The sequence below is a fragment of the Budorcas taxicolor genome, chromosome 21, assembly GCF_023091745.1.
Source record: "Budorcas taxicolor isolate Tak-1 chromosome 21, Takin1.1, whole genome shotgun sequence".
Classification (NCBI taxonomy): Eukaryota; Metazoa; Chordata; class Mammalia; order Artiodactyla; family Bovidae; genus Budorcas; species Budorcas taxicolor.
In genome coordinates, this window is record NC_068930.1 from 69,470,544 (window position 1) to 69,486,527 (window position 15,984).

At 52.8% G+C, this 15,984-nt stretch overlaps 1 non-coding gene across 1 annotated transcript; it reads left to right on the forward strand.

Moving 5' to 3' along the window:
• On the forward strand, nt 1-77 carry LOC128067137 (small nucleolar RNA SNORD112). Its single transcript, XR_008201343.1, has one exon. It is a non-coding gene; the product is annotated as a small nucleolar RNA SNORD112 (small nucleolar RNA).
• The last annotated feature ends 15,907 nt before the right edge of the window (nt 78-15,984 follow it).

The following is a 15,984-nucleotide window of genomic DNA, read 5'->3' on the forward strand; positions in this document are numbered from 1 at the left end:
TGGATCTGTGATGAAAAAGTGTGTATGAACAAAGGATCATGATTAATCCAGTTCTGCACAAAATAGTAAGGTCCATTAAAGACAATAGGTCTCGGCTGTTTCATTCTTTTTAAGAGCTGTTTAATATTCCGGGGTGTGTTTGCGCCATTGTTTATTAGAGCCTCCTTTATTGTTGAAAACCCCAGCTGTAAGTCTGCCGGGGGAGGCGAGTGTGTGCATATAGACGCTTTGGTCAAAGTCCTAGTCGTCGGGCGGGTCACTGGTTCATGTTGTGCTTGTTATATGATTTAAGAAAATAAATAAGAAAGATGGATAAAATAAAAGTGGTCCTGGCATAGATAAATGAGGAGAGCGTGTCATGAACCGAGGTTTTAATTAATAGGATTCTGCTGAACTGATGCCAGCTAAAAAAAGATCTAAGCTGTCCCGTTTTTGTTTTTTAGTGTGTGTTATTGCTAACGACCCTGCAATGAGCATTCTTGTAGCTGAATATGTAAACACATCCCCAACTGTGCTTTTACCCTGGCTTCTTAGAGGTGGGATAGCTAGATTAAATGGTTTGCAGCGAAGTTTATTTTCACTGAGTGATCTTTCTAAAATGCCATTTTGACCTTGTCACTGTCTTGCTTTAAATCCTCCATCTGACTTCCCGGAGCTTCTGGGATGTGGTCCAAGAACCTTAGCCTGGCATGTTAAGACCCTTCAGGGTCTGGCTGGAGGCTCCCCAGCCCTGTGCCCCCTCCCCATGTGTGCATATGAACACACACACACACACACACGTATACGTGCACATACGTGTGCTAAGCGCACTACGGCCCCCACCAGCTGCCTTATTCTCTGTGTGTGCCCTGCCTTTTACCCTTTGGGGCTCCAGCCAGCTTCGCCTTGGCCCTTAAGACCAGGCTTGAAATATTTCCTGGGTGAACCCAAATTTAGAGGCATGTCTTCCCCCCTACCCTAACATCTCATTTAAAATTTCAGCAAAGTGTGGTCTGTGAAATTCTGACATGTCTGACTTGTTTGCCTTGTCCAGAACGGTTTGCATTTTTCTAGAATATGTGAAACTGGCCACATGTTAATTACCGTTTTTCCCTTGACCCTTTTCAGTGACCTCGGCTCCCGTGTTGTCTAGATCTGACCTCCCCTAGTTGAAAACCGCCTCGTGTTCCCCTGGGCCGAGGGGCAGCTTCAGAGGACTGGCTGAGTGCTCTGCGTCACTGGGTGAGTCCTCAGAATGCCGTCTTACTGCAGACACATACCGGGGGGGGGCGGGCTGGCTTCCCCTAAACTGCTCTGTCCCACCCTCCTGAGTGCAAATGCCAGGCTCCCTGAGGCCCTGGGAACCCTGAATCCTGGGGTGCAGGGGTCGGGTGCTTTACATCTGAGGGTTGGAGTGGCAGTGATGTATTTTGGGAGGATAATTACACCCTGGAAACGGTTCCTTGTGCCTTTTGTGACCTGCTCCTTGCCAGAGAGAAACGGGCTCTGGAACATGAGACGGAGGAACGACAGCTGGGTTGAGGGTAACAGCTGGTGTGATAGGGACGTGCTGGGGAGAGGACCGGGCTAAGAGTGGTGCTGGGGATACGTCACGTTCTAGAAAGAGTACTGGCTTCCAGGTGTAGAGGGGCCGTGAGGCCATGCCTGCTTCGCCCTGGGGTGGGGGCAGAGGCCTTCGCCTGCCTGTCAGGAGGAGCAGAAGCACCAGGGCATTCCGGGCTTTGGTCCCCTCTCTTTCCCTGGGGTGGGGGTGGGAGGGAGCCCCCCATCAGGGCAGCCATCTTGAGCACACACGTGGCTCCAGGGCCACACACAGAGCTGTGTGTCTTTGGCAAATCCCCAAGGATATTTGGGCCTCAGTTTCCTGATGTCACAGGAGGAATGCTAATCCACCCCCAGAATGCCGAGGGGTCGAGCGGGACAGTCACACAACTAAATCACCCTCTGCAGCAGCCGCCACGCTGTTTGCAGCAGAAACCAGCAGCCTTTCCATCTCATCCTGTCCCAAGTGCTTAACCTCCCTCCAGAGGCACAGGCGGCTCCTTTTCAGGGCAGGGAGACCCACAGGGGCCAACGGAGCCGAGAGGGCAAGTGCCGGGCGGGGAGCAGCCCGTTCCCCTCGTCCTGGCGCGGACACCCCCAGGGGAGATTCGGGGCCTTTCCTCAAGCCCTGCGGGGGGCGGAAAGGGGCTGCCCCCACTGGTCTTAATTGGGTTCTCCTAAAAAGTTTGGCCACCATTTATTCTTTTTTTTATAAATACATATAAAACATCAGACTGCTCTTCAGGCAGATTTTTTAGACTTGTATTTTATAGACTTTGGCAAGAGCGGTTCACAAGGAGCAGTCGTTACAGTCTCCAGAGGTTAATATTTCCTGGAAAAACTTCTGGCTAAACCTGACTTCTCCTAAATTTCACAGAAACGGCTCCCTGGGCCGGGCCCAGCCTAAATGAGGTTTCTGTGCCTTGGTGCAGCCTCACCTAGTTGGAAGCATGGCTGGCCTTTGACACAGAAGTGAACTTCCTCGGCCACAGAGCACAAAGACCCTTCTCTCCTAAATTTTCGGTGTATTCACTCCAGAGCCTGGGCTTGGGCTGACCCACGTCTTGTGCTGCCTCTCTGCGCTGTTAGGGGAGCCGTCTGTGCCTCTAGCGTGCAGCCCCTTGCATCCCCAACACCCTTGTGTCCAGGCGAGGGTGCCAGGCTGTGTCTGTGTGAGGGGCAAGACGAACTGTTAGTGGGAGGCCCCCTCCCCTCCGCAGTCAAGCTGACCCGCCGGGGCCCAGAGGTGGGCTGCCCTGCGGCCCCTGCCTCATTAGAGATTTGGGGAGGTGACTTTTCTCATCGATACCAAAGCTATTCAAAGAATTCTTGGGGGCTCTCCCCGATCAGAAGCCTTTCTTTGCAAAATTTTCTAAGTGCGTGATTTCTTCTGCCGCACCCCGCTTCCCCCCCTCCCCCCGGCACCTCCATGCGATGCCGCAGAGGCGGTGACGCACTTGTAAATACTTAACCAAACATTTTCGCAGCGACAGTTTCAGAGCCATCTTTTAATTGATTAAAACAACAGCAACAACAGCAAACAACCGCAAAGCCCCCCCCAACACCCTTCCCCTGAGGCTCTGAGAAAGCAAACAGTTCCTCCCAGGGCTGCTCCCAGCGCCTGAGCAGTGTGGTGGGGCAGTCTGTCTGTCTGTCTGCAGAGCCAGCCCGCACTCCACCTGCAACACGCTGCTGCCCCCCCACGGCGGGTCCGAGCAGCTGTCGGGACCCCGAGGCCGACAGATAGAGCCCGCCCGGCAGATTGGGCTGTCAGGAGGGGGACAGTGAGGCAGTAGTGACAAGGGGCTCGCCCTGGGGTCGCTGGGTGCCTTGGCCCTCCCCGAATCTTTTCTGCCTGCCCATGAGAGGTGCATCCCTACCCGCAAGAGAGACTGAGGGCAGCCTGGTCATTTTGGACAAGGACCCCGGGCTGGCCCCTCAGCCAGCCTGACACACACACACACTCACACACACTCATACACACTCAGTGCCTGCACTGGGAACAAAGACAAGAAAACTCCTTTAGAAACTGCAGAACAGAGCCTCGTCTAGCGGGGTCCCCTGATAAAGGCCCCGTCCACCCAGAGTTCCTGGGAACCGAGCCCCCATGAATGGGCCTAAAGGGCCAGCGCCTGACACACAGCCCGGACCTCACTCATCAGCATGCAGGCCCCTCGCCCCCATTGCCAGGCGAGGGGGCTTTCACTAGTCCTCAGCGCATCCAAGTCACGGTCCAGCAGCCGGCCGAATCCGGGGCTGCGGCCCAGTCTCCAGAAAAGGGTTCTGCTTTTCCCATGACCAGGCCAGCCCCTCAACTCAACAGACAACACCGCCACCCGCTCTTCCCGCGCTGCCTCTGTCCCCCCCACCCCAGAAAGGCTTCCCCCACCCTCTGCTCCAGCCTGTTGCCTCAGAGAGGACCCAGGCCAGCGTCTCTGGGCCTGGGAGCCAGGGTGAGACCTTGACCACTCCAGGTGGCCCAGCCCATGAGATGGGGGTTTGGCTGCAGGACAGCCCCCCACCCTCCCCCCTTCCCCGCGCCGGCCCGCACTCACCCCCATTCTCCGCTCCTCTCCCTCACTGCCTCACCGAGACAGAAGCAGCGCTCCACCGGCATCTCGGTGCCTCTGCCATTGAGCGCAGGGCTAGGGACCTGGGAACGCGTCAGCATCCTTGCTGTGACCCCAGCCCGCCTCCGCCGCGGCCAGCCCCGCGCGGGACTTCGCGCTGCAGGAGCTTCTCGAAGGCCTAGACGTGCGCGGGCTGCCAGCCTGGGCAGGGAGCCGTGCGGCAGCCTCCCGGCCAAGTACCGGCCTGCCTCTCTCTGCTCGGATGCCTCCCGTAACAGGGAGCTCCCTCTCTCCCCGAGCAGCCCGCTCGGGGCTCGCACACCAAGCTGCTTCGCGGAGCCCTCCCCGCTTTCTGCATCTGCCTCCGCGGCTCCGACGCAGCCCCCTCGCCCCCTCTGCCCTCGGCTCTTTGCGGGCGGCAGGCTCCTTCCCGGGGCTCTCCAGAGCGAGCCCCCCGTCCACGGTGGGATCAGGCGAGGGGTTCCCCAGCCCCGTCCGATCTCGGCCGTCGACACCTGTCCCGGGGCGCGTCTGCCCCGGCCCGCCCGCCCGCATCCGGGACGGAGCCCTTTGCCCTGCTGTTCTGCAGAGAGCCCAGGGGAGGGCGCGGGTCTCCCCTCCCGGGTCCAGCTGCTCGGGAGCTATCTGTTAAGCGGCTTCCGAGCCCTCTTGTTTTTTTATGGCCCCTCTGCTAGTTGCTAGGGAGAACGCTCTCTATGCAACCCCCCTGCCTTTTCCGCAGGAGCCGCCGGCAGCCGGGCCGGCCCTGGTCAGCCCACAGCGGCGGCGACAGCGGCGGCAGGCGCCCGCGGCGGGGCTGGGGGCTCCCTGGCTGCGCTTCCCGGCTCTCTAACTGGGAGACCACGCGATTCCTCTTACTTTTCAGAGCCTCGGGTTTTCCTCTGTGAAACGGAGATGAGAGGGGCTTCCGCACCGGCTCAGGGGGAGGCTAAATGAGATAAGTGCAGCCCAGCACTCACTAGACAGCTCATCAGTGCTGCTAGGGTAGACCATGGGGCTCAGGGAGCGACGCACGCACGCATGTAACAAGTGTCGCAGCAAAGAATACCGCCCGGCCTTCGGAGGCCCTGCTCCGAATACAGACAGGGACTTCACGGGGCAGAGACCCCTCTGTGGGCTCCAGCAGCACAAATTAACTCAGCCAGAGGAGGCCTGTGGGCCTGTGAGCTCACAGTAGATGCTTAGAGTAGGCCACAAAAAAGATGGGCAAGCCCACACCTGCCTTTAATATGGCAAGCATTGGCACTGTTTACAAATAGCACGAGGGGACCCCCGGGGTAAGGCGAAAGGAACATTTTTCTTGGCTGCTCCCTAGAAGGACTAGCTTAGACAAAGGGCGGGGGTGTCTGGGAAGAGAAGCCCAGTGGAGTCCAAGCATCCCACAAACTGTGGGGTGCAGCCATCCTTCCGGGCACTCAATTCTCCAAACCACTGCAGGGCACCTACCTTCCCGGGCCCAGATGTGGCTGGAAGGCTGGACACAGAGCAGTGCCAATCGGCTGGCTTCTTGTCCTCCAAGCTCAGTCTAGTGGGGGAAAGAGAAGGGAGTCAGTCACTGTTAATCAAGTGATGCAACTGACATCATGGAGCCCTGTCTTCCAGGAGACAAGCCCCGAGCTGGGCTGTCTGTCTAGAACTCAGTCCCAGCAGGAACTCTCTTGAGCACCAGCCTCAAAAATCCCCATTGGCCTGATGGAGAAACTGAGGCAGGAAAAGATGAAGTCCCATACTCACCGACTCTCAAGCTGGTGTGAGGGCCAGCTAGGCTGGAACCTCAGTCTGTCCGAGACTCCCCACCACACCCTGCTGCTGGAGAGAGCTCAGCGAGGCTGTGCTGAGTGCTGGGGGTTGTGGGTGGGCAGGGGACGAAGTGAGTAGTTATAAGCACCTCCCAGCAGTGGGTGCTTGAGATCCCAGCTCCTCTGTGGCCCAATCCGTTTGAAGGGCAGATTCCAAATTAGGTGGTAGCACCTATTGGCAGAGGCTTATAAAAGTGGCATTATTAACCTGACGTAGAGGGGGCCCTGCCCACGTCAAGCAGATTGCAGATCAAGGGGGCTGGGTCTTGTTTGCGTGGATGGGGAGTTAGAGGGAGGGGCGGGAGAGCATCCGGGGGGCCCACTAGGGGCAGCTTCCTGGGCAGGACTAGCTGTGGCGTGGATGAAGGCTTGATGGCTGAGGGCCGAGAGAGGGAGTCCCCTCCCCCAGGCAAATGCCCAGCCTAGAGCCCACTCTCAAGGGCAGAGACCCCAGCCCCTTTCTCTGACACAGACGAGGTCGGGGGCCCACCCTGCCCCTCAGTTTCCCCATCACCTCTGTCGGAGAGCCCCTGTTCTCGTGCCGTCCCTCCAGCCCCCACCCCGGCCACAGTGCACATCCCCGGACACCTGTCTGCTCCTCCGAGCAGTATTCAAAACAGGAGACTTCCATGTCCGGGAGGGAGGGAGCCACGGGGAGTGCTGTGGACAGGAGGAAGGAGAGGGGAACTGCGCCCCCCACTCAGAGACGCGGCTCTGCAGCTGGGCAGGAGTTGGGTCACTTGAGATTTGTGCCAACTCACGGTGCAGTGGAATCAAGACAGTCTGAGTTCTTCAGACACCAGCCGAGCATCTGTGGCGCCCCCAAGTGCCACAAGGGGGCTGCCTGGGCCACATTTTTGAGCCCGGAAAGTGAGGAGGGGGAGGCAGACCCGTGGGGACGGGGCCCTGTTTGGTTTTTTTGTTTAGCTTCTGCGGAGGCGGCGATTTTGATTTTTCTTGCCAGCCCCAGATACCTGATGCGCCGTGTGCGCCAGGGGGATGGGGGCAGCCAGGGAGGGGTGGCTCACCCTACCTTGGGGGTGACTGCAGGCTGCGCCCCACCCTCACCGAGAGAGGACCGCGCTGCAATGCAGCAGGGGAGGGTCCCGGGAGCTGGTCCGGTGGCTGGCTTTCCAAAGTGGGGAAGGAAGGCTGAGGGAGGGAGCATTTGCAGGCGGGGCAGAGGATGCTCAGGCGCCCAGGAAGCAGACTGCAGTCTGGCAGCTGCAGGAGGGCCAGAGAGGGGAGAGGCGGGAGGGGGGCAAGGGGGGGCAGGGGTGAGGGGCCCAGGGGTCTGGGAAGCTTGGTGTGGATCTGGGCTCGGGCGTCAGTGAGTTTCCAGTGATGTCACTGGCTGGAAAGAGGAGGGCTGGGGTGGGGAACAGAGGGGCTGGTGACGGTGGGGCCAGCTTGGCACACAGCTGGAGGGCCAAAGCCACCTCCACTTGTCCCCCAAAGAGCCAAACAAGGAAAGAAAAAGGAAAAAAAGTTAGACAAGCTCGATAGCCGAATCCTGTCTGAGCTGGTCCCAGGGAAGGAGTCAGCAGGTGACCAGGTCTGCCGTGGAGAAGGGGGGCTCCAGCGGGCCCTTTAGGAGTCAGAAGAGGGTACACGGTACTAGGAGGACCTGGGGGGTGGGCAGAGGGGGCCGGGGAGGGGCAGGAGTGCCTAGGAAAGGGACCAGATGGCCCTGGGCGTCCGGTGGAGAATGGGGAGGTCTGAGGGATATAGCAGTGGCTGGGAGGGGTGCGTAGGAGGGTCTGGGAGGTAGGGAACTGGGGTAGCAGGTAGGTGTCTCGCTCTGCACCCTTGTGCTTTTTCTCCTTAACCTCCCCACCTTAGAATGGCTTGCTTTCACCCATCCAGGCCCCTCTCTTGTCCCCTTTCCACTTTGAGGCTTTTTTTTTTTTTGCCTGTGAGTCAGCCCACTACGGCCCTCCAGGAAGGAGTCCGCTCAGACCCTGGACCCCTTTGCTCTTTTATGTGGCTTTGCGTCTCCTACTTCCTTGGCTCCTGCACTTTAAGATATTGTTTATTATTATTATCTTCATTTCATGACTACTGCTCTCTAGTTTTACATGTTTATTCTAAAAACCTTTGATTACGATTACTTTCCAACGTCATAAAAGTGGAGAAAATGGTAACCTGTTTTCATCACAATTTGCCGTTTTCCTGCTGCTGCAGGCCAACAACTCCCAGCCCCTCTCCTTCCATCCAGACTCCATCCTGTCCTTCCACTACTCCCACTTGCCCCCAGACTCCTGAAGCAAATTCAGACACCATACATTTTCCTCCAGCATTTGTCAGTATGCATCTCTAACAAAGAAGGACTCTTTTCTGTTTTGCAAACATAACTGCAAGGCCATTATCACAGTTAAAAAATTAACAGCATTTTCTTAATGTCATCCAATAGCTATTCGGCATTCAAATAGCCCCAACTGACTCATAAATTTCTTTTACACTCAGCTTGTTCAAATCAGTGTCCAAATTCTTTCCCGCACTTTCAAGGGGGGCACTGGGATTGTAGGAAGTAAGTGCAGCTACAAATCCAGGGGTTTGCATAGCTACTTTCCCCTTAAGTGAGTAACCCAACCTCAGGAAGCTTCAGTTTTCTCACTGAAAGTGAAGCAAATTCTGGGTCTCCGCTGGGGTAATTGAGAGGATTTGAGATAATGCACATGAAGCCCCCAGCCCTGTATTTAATACATAGCAGACATACTGGCAAACAGTGGCTGCTAGAGTTATCCTCCACCCAGCCCCCCCGGAAACTTCTAAAGAGAGGCTGGGGTAGGCAAATCAGAGTTGGCAATCATCCACAAAACAAAAGGCTCCTGGCAGTCCAGACCCTCTGAGTGATGAGGAAAGTACGTGCACTAAATCCCAACAGAGCAGCCTACAGTCAGGGAGGCTGGGACCTCCCAGCTGGCTTGCAACTCAGTTGTCCTACAGCCGACAGCAGCTGCTGCAACGTGGGACCCACTCAGGACCCCACAGGTTGCCAGCCCACTAGGTGGCACTCTCTGCTGTGTGTCCAGGAGGGACCCCCACCTTCACTTGCCCTGGCCACCGCCCTGTTCCAGGTGCCACAGGGGGTTGCACGCCACAGAAACATTGCAGATAATTCCTAGAAAACATCGTGCAAGATACAGTGGCTTTCTTCCCTCGTAAATCCTAGCCCCATTGTAGACACAGTGGGAAGGAAGGTTTTAGGGTCCTTTGCTCAGGCCAGTTGCTGGTGTGTCCATGCGCTCTTTAAATCGTTGCCCTAGCTACGTCTGATGTTCCTTTATGTCACAGATGAGAGGACTTGGAGAGGTTGTGACTTGTCCGAGACTGGCTAGGAAGCAGGACCCAGGATCCCGACCCAGGTCTGTCGGAAGGATGGATGCATCAAGATAAAGCAGTGAAGGGGTGGCTGGCCGGCTGATGAAGGTTGTTGATTTGAGGGAGTGAATTAAGGTGCAGAGGGCAGATGAATGGATAAATGAGGGGGAACAGTCAGTTTCTCACCAACACCAAGGGCTCACTCGATTTGTGAAGAGAGGTCTCCTCTGAGTGGAGCTTGCTGGGAAAGCTCCTGCCTTCTGTTCTGCCTCTGAGCACAGTCGCTGTCTCAGGGGGCTCCGGGCAACGGGCGGGTTGCCAGGCGGTGGGGACCTAGTCCCAGAGGTGGTGCTCGAGCTGGTCAGTTGCAGCCCTCGGTACCGGCTGCTTTCACGCCGCACTGAGGGCCAGTGCGCTGCCCTTGCACTGTCTCTCCTGGATGACTGAGCCCTGAGCCCAACCCCGTGCTCAACATAGTCTTCAGTCGTCAGAGTGGCCCTCCACCGCAGCGGCTATCACCCTCAGTCAAGACAGAAGGACGCGGAGGTTCGAAGCGGCCCATGTCTTGCCCCACAGCATGCAGGGGGCAATTGCAGAGCTAGGATTTGATCCCTTGTCTGCTCTTCCACCAAACCCATACTCTCTTCCTGTTTCCTTTTCTCTCTGACCATGCCTGGAAAAAATCTGTACTCCTTGGGGTTCACCCATGTCACACTCAGCTTCCTGGCCTGTCAGGGAGCCAAACTTCTGTCCCCCAGACCTTAAATTTATTTCTCAGGCAACTCCTTCTCTGGTTGATCTCACTTTTAATTATCGCACATGTAGGGGTCAAACTTATCATTGACATCCTGCAGTGCAGTTATCCAAGTAAGCTCCGATTATGACTGAATGCTCAGGGAAGCAGACGTAGACTCTAGAGGCAGAAGGGGTGCAAGGGCAAGGAGAGAGGGAAGCAGCCAGGGGGCTGAAGGGGCAATCAGTGGTACCCCTGGAGACCTGGCTTAAATCCAGCAGTTGTGTTTTGATAATCTGCTTAGGGGCTAAGTCCTGTTACACACACCCCAGATGCTCAGATTTCAATCCCAGCCCTGCCATTGAGGAGTTTTGTGAGTTCGGACAAAGTGTTTAACCTCTGTGCCTCAGTTTCCGCATTTGTAGTCTGGAAATACCAGTAGTGTTCATACTTTTTTAATGGGTGCTTGAAGATGAAATGAGTCAAACACTTAAAGTGCTTTGAGCAATGTTTCCCATATGGTGAGGATGCAATAAAAATTTCATTATAATTAAAATTGCAGTTGTTATTGCTGTTTTCCATGAGATGGCATTTAGTATGTCTGACTGGTAATCTTTATCCATACTTTACAGGCAGCTGAATAGGTACCCATAGAGGTGTGTGAGCCTTTGCCTTTGGAGAGGGCAGTCAGTGAAACAGAAAAATGAATATGCGTCGACGATTTCATTTCTAATTAGGTACACAAGAGTTATATGTACCCAATGGACATGATCCATCTGACGAAAGTTTAAGCCTTGGAATAGGTGAAGCTGCCCTGCAGGAATTTTCTTGGGGGTCTTGAGAGTTTTAGAGAGATTGGATGGGAGCTGAGAAGAAGCTGCGTAGGTGAAGGGCAAGATGAAGAAATAAAGTTGTCTTGGTTCAGCTTCCTGGCTTCTAGAAGCAGTGGGCAAGTTTCCCATGTGTACTCTCACCAAACTTCTTTCACTACATGTTTTTTTTGGGGGGGTGGGAGGTGCAGGGGAGCCTAGAAAATAGCCACATTAGACTTGTTTCTTGTTTGGTCTTTTGAGGTTGGCCAGTTGGCACAAAGAATGGTTACAGTTGAGTCTCACACCATGTGAGACACGAGGGTGGGTGACCTCCTCCCATTCCTGGGCAGAACATTTGCAACTGAAGCCTAGGTGGCGTGTGGCTGCATGTGGGGTGGCACCAGGGGGAGCGAATGCATTTGGATGCGCTAACAACCATGTGGTAGGAGATGGGTTCAGCATCTCTGCTGACTTGCTAGGCCATGCTGGGCATATTTTCTCAGGATGACCTGATCCTGGAATCCATGCAAGTTCTGTTGGAACTGTCAACCACTGCCATCTTCCTCCAAGAAGGTTCACTTATTTGTCCAGGACTCTTAGTCCATCCTGGAGATGCCTGTGTGGCAGGGGAGATGAACCCTGCTGTAGGATCACACGTGCATTCACACATTCACTTTATGGGCTGACAGTTGGATAGCAGAGAGCAAGAGCTGCTGCAAAAATGAGGCACTGGGGTTCCATGATTAAGGCAGGCTGAGGCCAGACTCACCACCCTGGCTGCCAGCATCTTCCTAGCTGTGTGACCCCTTGTAAGTCACTTAACCTCTCCGAGGCTCTGTTTCCTCGTGTGTTAAATGGGACTAATCATGCCTTTGCTCAGATATCACCTTCTCAGTGAGACTTTCTCCTCCTTGGTGTTTTCTTCTTTCTTTTGGCCATGCTATGCGGCTTGTGGGATCTTAGTTCCCTCACCAGGGATTGAACATGGATCCCCAGCAGTGGAAGCATGGAGTCCTAACTACTGGACCTCCAGGGAATTCCCTCTTGTTTTCTCCTATTCTTTGCCCTGCTTCCTGTACACCCCTGCAGTTCTTATCAACATCTTAGAAACTGCATGTTGTACTTATTTTGAATATTATCTGTTTCTGTCTCCACCTGCAAGGATGTTAGCTCTCAGATTTTGTCTGTTTCATTCATTGCTGTCTTCCCTGGCCTGTATCTGGCACCAAGCACTTGCTCAAAACATTTTTGGGGGAAGTAAGAAAGATGCTGTTGAATTGTTCTCACCCCAGAGCATTGTCAGTGACTGCGAAGTAGGCAGCATGGTGCCTGGTGGAGAGTGTCCATCCAGTAAATGTCGGCTCACTGCGATGATCGCGTCTTATTCACAGGACCGTTGTGAAGATCAGATGGGACATTGGACGCCAAGGCATGCTGCGGACACTACACGCCAGGGCAGGAGGTACAGCGTTAACGGTCCTCTGTCTCTTCGAGGAAACTTGCACTTGAACTTTATGCTTTTCATTTTCACACCCTCTGGGAGGGAGGGAAGCCCGGGAGATCACTGACCCCTGAGGTTCAGCAAGGGGAGCGCCCAGTGCTCCGAGGTGGAGTCAAGGCAGAGGCAGGAGCCTGGGTCGGGATCCCCAGCTAGGGGTCTTCCCATGACTTCCTTATGTAGGTCCCCACGTGGGTATGTTTGTGTGTATATATTATATCATATGCACAACTGCATATGTTTTAACATATGAAGATATTAGAATATGTTTTAACTTGTCATTGTATTTTTTATTTTTCATGCCTCAGAGTTGCTCTGGGGCCAGCATGTTGGGCTCTCACCAGGCCAGTCTGGGAGGGTAGGAAGGAAGCTGGCTGTATCTTGTCACTAAGGTCATGGTTTTTTGGTTTCTGGGAAACAATGCGACCATCAAGAATCTCAGGGCATGGACTCCCCAGAAGGCAGGCCCATTTCATGAAATGAATTTTAGTTTTACAAAGCACATCCCTTAGTTGGATTTCTGTTTTCCAGGGCACTTGTTTAAGCTTTGATGCCGGGTCCAAAAAAGAACAGATCCCAACAATTTCCGGTCCGAGGCCCATCCTTTCGGAAACCCTCGGCTTGGCCTGAGCATCGAGATCACTCGTTTCTCTAATCAGATCGGGGGTGTTGGACCCGAGGGGTGGGCGACGTGGGGGCGGGGAGGGGCAGGGTGAGTGCAGGGTGGGAGCTTGTGGAAAGGTCTGTGGTCCCACGCACCCCCGCACTGGACCCTCACGGGTGTCGCTGTCCGCAGTCGACCGGTCGCACGAGTCTGGGGCACAAGGCAGAGAAGCCAGGTCACGTCTCTGCAGTTACACCGCTCTCGAGTGCCTGCTGGGGTGGAACCTGGTCTGTCTGTCTGTCTAGCACCACAGCTGCTGCAGACGGAAGAAAGATGTGGGGGAGGGGCTCAGAGCTGGGGAGGGGAGGGATGGGTTCCCCGGCTGACTTTGGCATGCAGAGAATAGCTGATGCTGCTTAGGGACTGCTGCTGTGACTGCGGGTGGGGAAAAGGGGCATAGAGAGAGAGGTCAGTTCACTTTCCCGAGGTGGCCCAGCTAGCCAAGACTGGAGGCTGGGTGTGGAGGCAGGCAGTGTGGCAGGCATATGTGCTTCAGCCCCTGGGCCACACTGCCTCATGACTGCGAGCACAGATAAAGAGCTTCTGGTCCTTTTACCACCCCTTGATGGGTGTGCTCGGAAGTCCATCGTGTGTATTTAATTCTCCCCCTTGACACAGGCCCTGCAGAGGCCCAGCCAGCCACTGAACTGTGGAAAATACTTTTTAAGAATACATATGTGGTAAAATTTTACATGTGTAAAAGGGGGAGGGGAGAGGACACAGGGGATGTGGGGGTCCTTGTTTAAAGTAGAAGGCAGCAGGGAACTAAGAGGGGAGGCGCTGAAGGTGGGGGCCCTGCATGGTTACTGCACTGCTTTGCGTAGTCAGTAAAGTACGAGGGGCATCGGGAGGAGAGGGGGTCATGAACCAAGGATTGCGGTTAATTCTTCACAACCGAGGGATGTGAAAAAGAGATCAGAGTGGTTTGTGGTCCTTCATTCTATTATTAAAAAAAAAAAATCAAAGAATAAAGAAATAATGGCCTTGAGTAGCACAGTTGTGAAAATGGGTCTGCAGAAAAGGTGATGATTAACCCAGGTCTGCTAACCTGGTATTAACATGCAAAAAGGTCTGGGCTGTTTTCTGCTTTTTCGTGGGGGTTTGCATTGCATAGCATGGGCACACTGGGGTTTGTGCGCCAGAAGAGATCTTGGCTGCGGGAAGGGAAGTGTAGACAGATAGAAGCAGGCACTAGTGAGTGTTTGCTACATAGTTATTGTACAAATGAATAAATGCAGAAATCGAATTAAAGAGAGCCAAGCAAGCACCACTGATGACCGTGCTTTCACACAAGCGTCCTGACTAATTTAGTTCTACCCAACAGTAGTTATTAAAAATAACAAAGCAAATACCCAGTAAGTTTTAGGACTGTTGGGACTGTGGGTAGGAGGTGTGTCTACAGGTAGCTAGAATAGTCACCGGTCTTGGGCTGAATGGCGGCTTCAGGTGTTTTTGATATAGTACTAGGAGTGAATTAGATGAGTAAATAAAATACACGCCAGGATGAGAGCCAAGAGTGGGCCACCAAAGATCACGTTTTATGGATTTTGGCTAAAGATTAATCCGTTTCTATACTATTGTGGACTATTTAAAACAGCAATACAGAAACTCTGACCTCTGTAGATCAGAAGCACTGGTCTGTAAGGACTAATCAATATTTTTGTTGTGGATTAGTGCTGAGTTCATGTGTGCTTGTATTTCAAAAAACTAAGTGAAAACAAGAACAACAACAGCCAGGAAACAAGGATGGGAATAGGTCTGGAGGCAAAGTTCATTAGTATCACAATTCAGCCTAGCTGAGTCGTTAGGAAGAAGATCAGGGCTGGTTCTTCTGTAAGGAAGAAGCATAGAGACGGATGTTTGTCACAGTCACTGTGCTTGTTTTTGATTAGGGTGGTGAATTCATGCACATTTATTGTAATAAATACAATTATTAGATGGAAAATATGTACGATGGGAGCCATATTGGGCCAGTGATGAGAATGTGTGAGGAACTGAAGATGGTGATTAATTCTGTGCTGCTCACCCGACGACCGTTAGAGAAGATCTGGGTTGTTTCACCGTTTTGAATATCTGCCTTATGTTCCACAGCGTGGAGGCCCCAGAGTGGGTCTGATGACACTGTTGATGAAGACCTTGGCTGTGACCTCTGTGGGAAATGAGCCATGGACCAGCCAATGTGAGTGATGGCTAGTGGTGTTGTTTTATGGTTGGGTGGTTGGTTGATGGGTGCATATGCGCTGTTGAACATGAATGGGCACAAATAAAATCAAAGATGGCCAAGCACAGACCGGTGATGAGACACTGTCTTGAACTCAGGATGAGGACTCTCATTTGGCCTGTCACTGAATTAAAAAAAAATATAACTGGGCTGTTCTCTCGGTAAGAAATGAGCAAATAAAAAAGTAATTATATATGTGGATCATTATGTTAATTTATGTATATATATGTGTGATTATATTACACATTAATAATATATATGTTTATATAAATATAATTGTTGCTTTCCCTTAGCCTTGGGATGAATAGTGTGTTCTTATATGTTTATTGATTTGTTATAAAGAAATGGGTGTTTATATTAGTAAAATCAAAATTAGTGAAATCATGGACTAAAGAAGATGATATAACATGACCCAAGATTTAGGACTACACAGTTCTGCAAATTTGAAGGAGTTGAAACAAAAATATGCTATTTCATGTATTTTAGTAGCATTCTACTATTATGCACTATGGTTTTAGCAACATTTTCCTCTTGATGAAGTTTAGACTGTTAACTCAGTGAGAGATACACATAGAAATGAAAAGAATTGGTAGCTTATTATATTTTGGGTAAGATTCATGAGTGTCCTTTTATTGTTTGTTTTAAAGGGATACATAAAATTTAAAAGGACAAAGCACAGAGCAGTGAGGATAATGTTTCATAAACTAAGGCTGATTAATTCAGTTCTACACAAGTGAGACTCATTAAAAATGATCCAGGCTGTTCATTCTTTTAAAAAGTTGCTTTCTGTTGCATGAAAT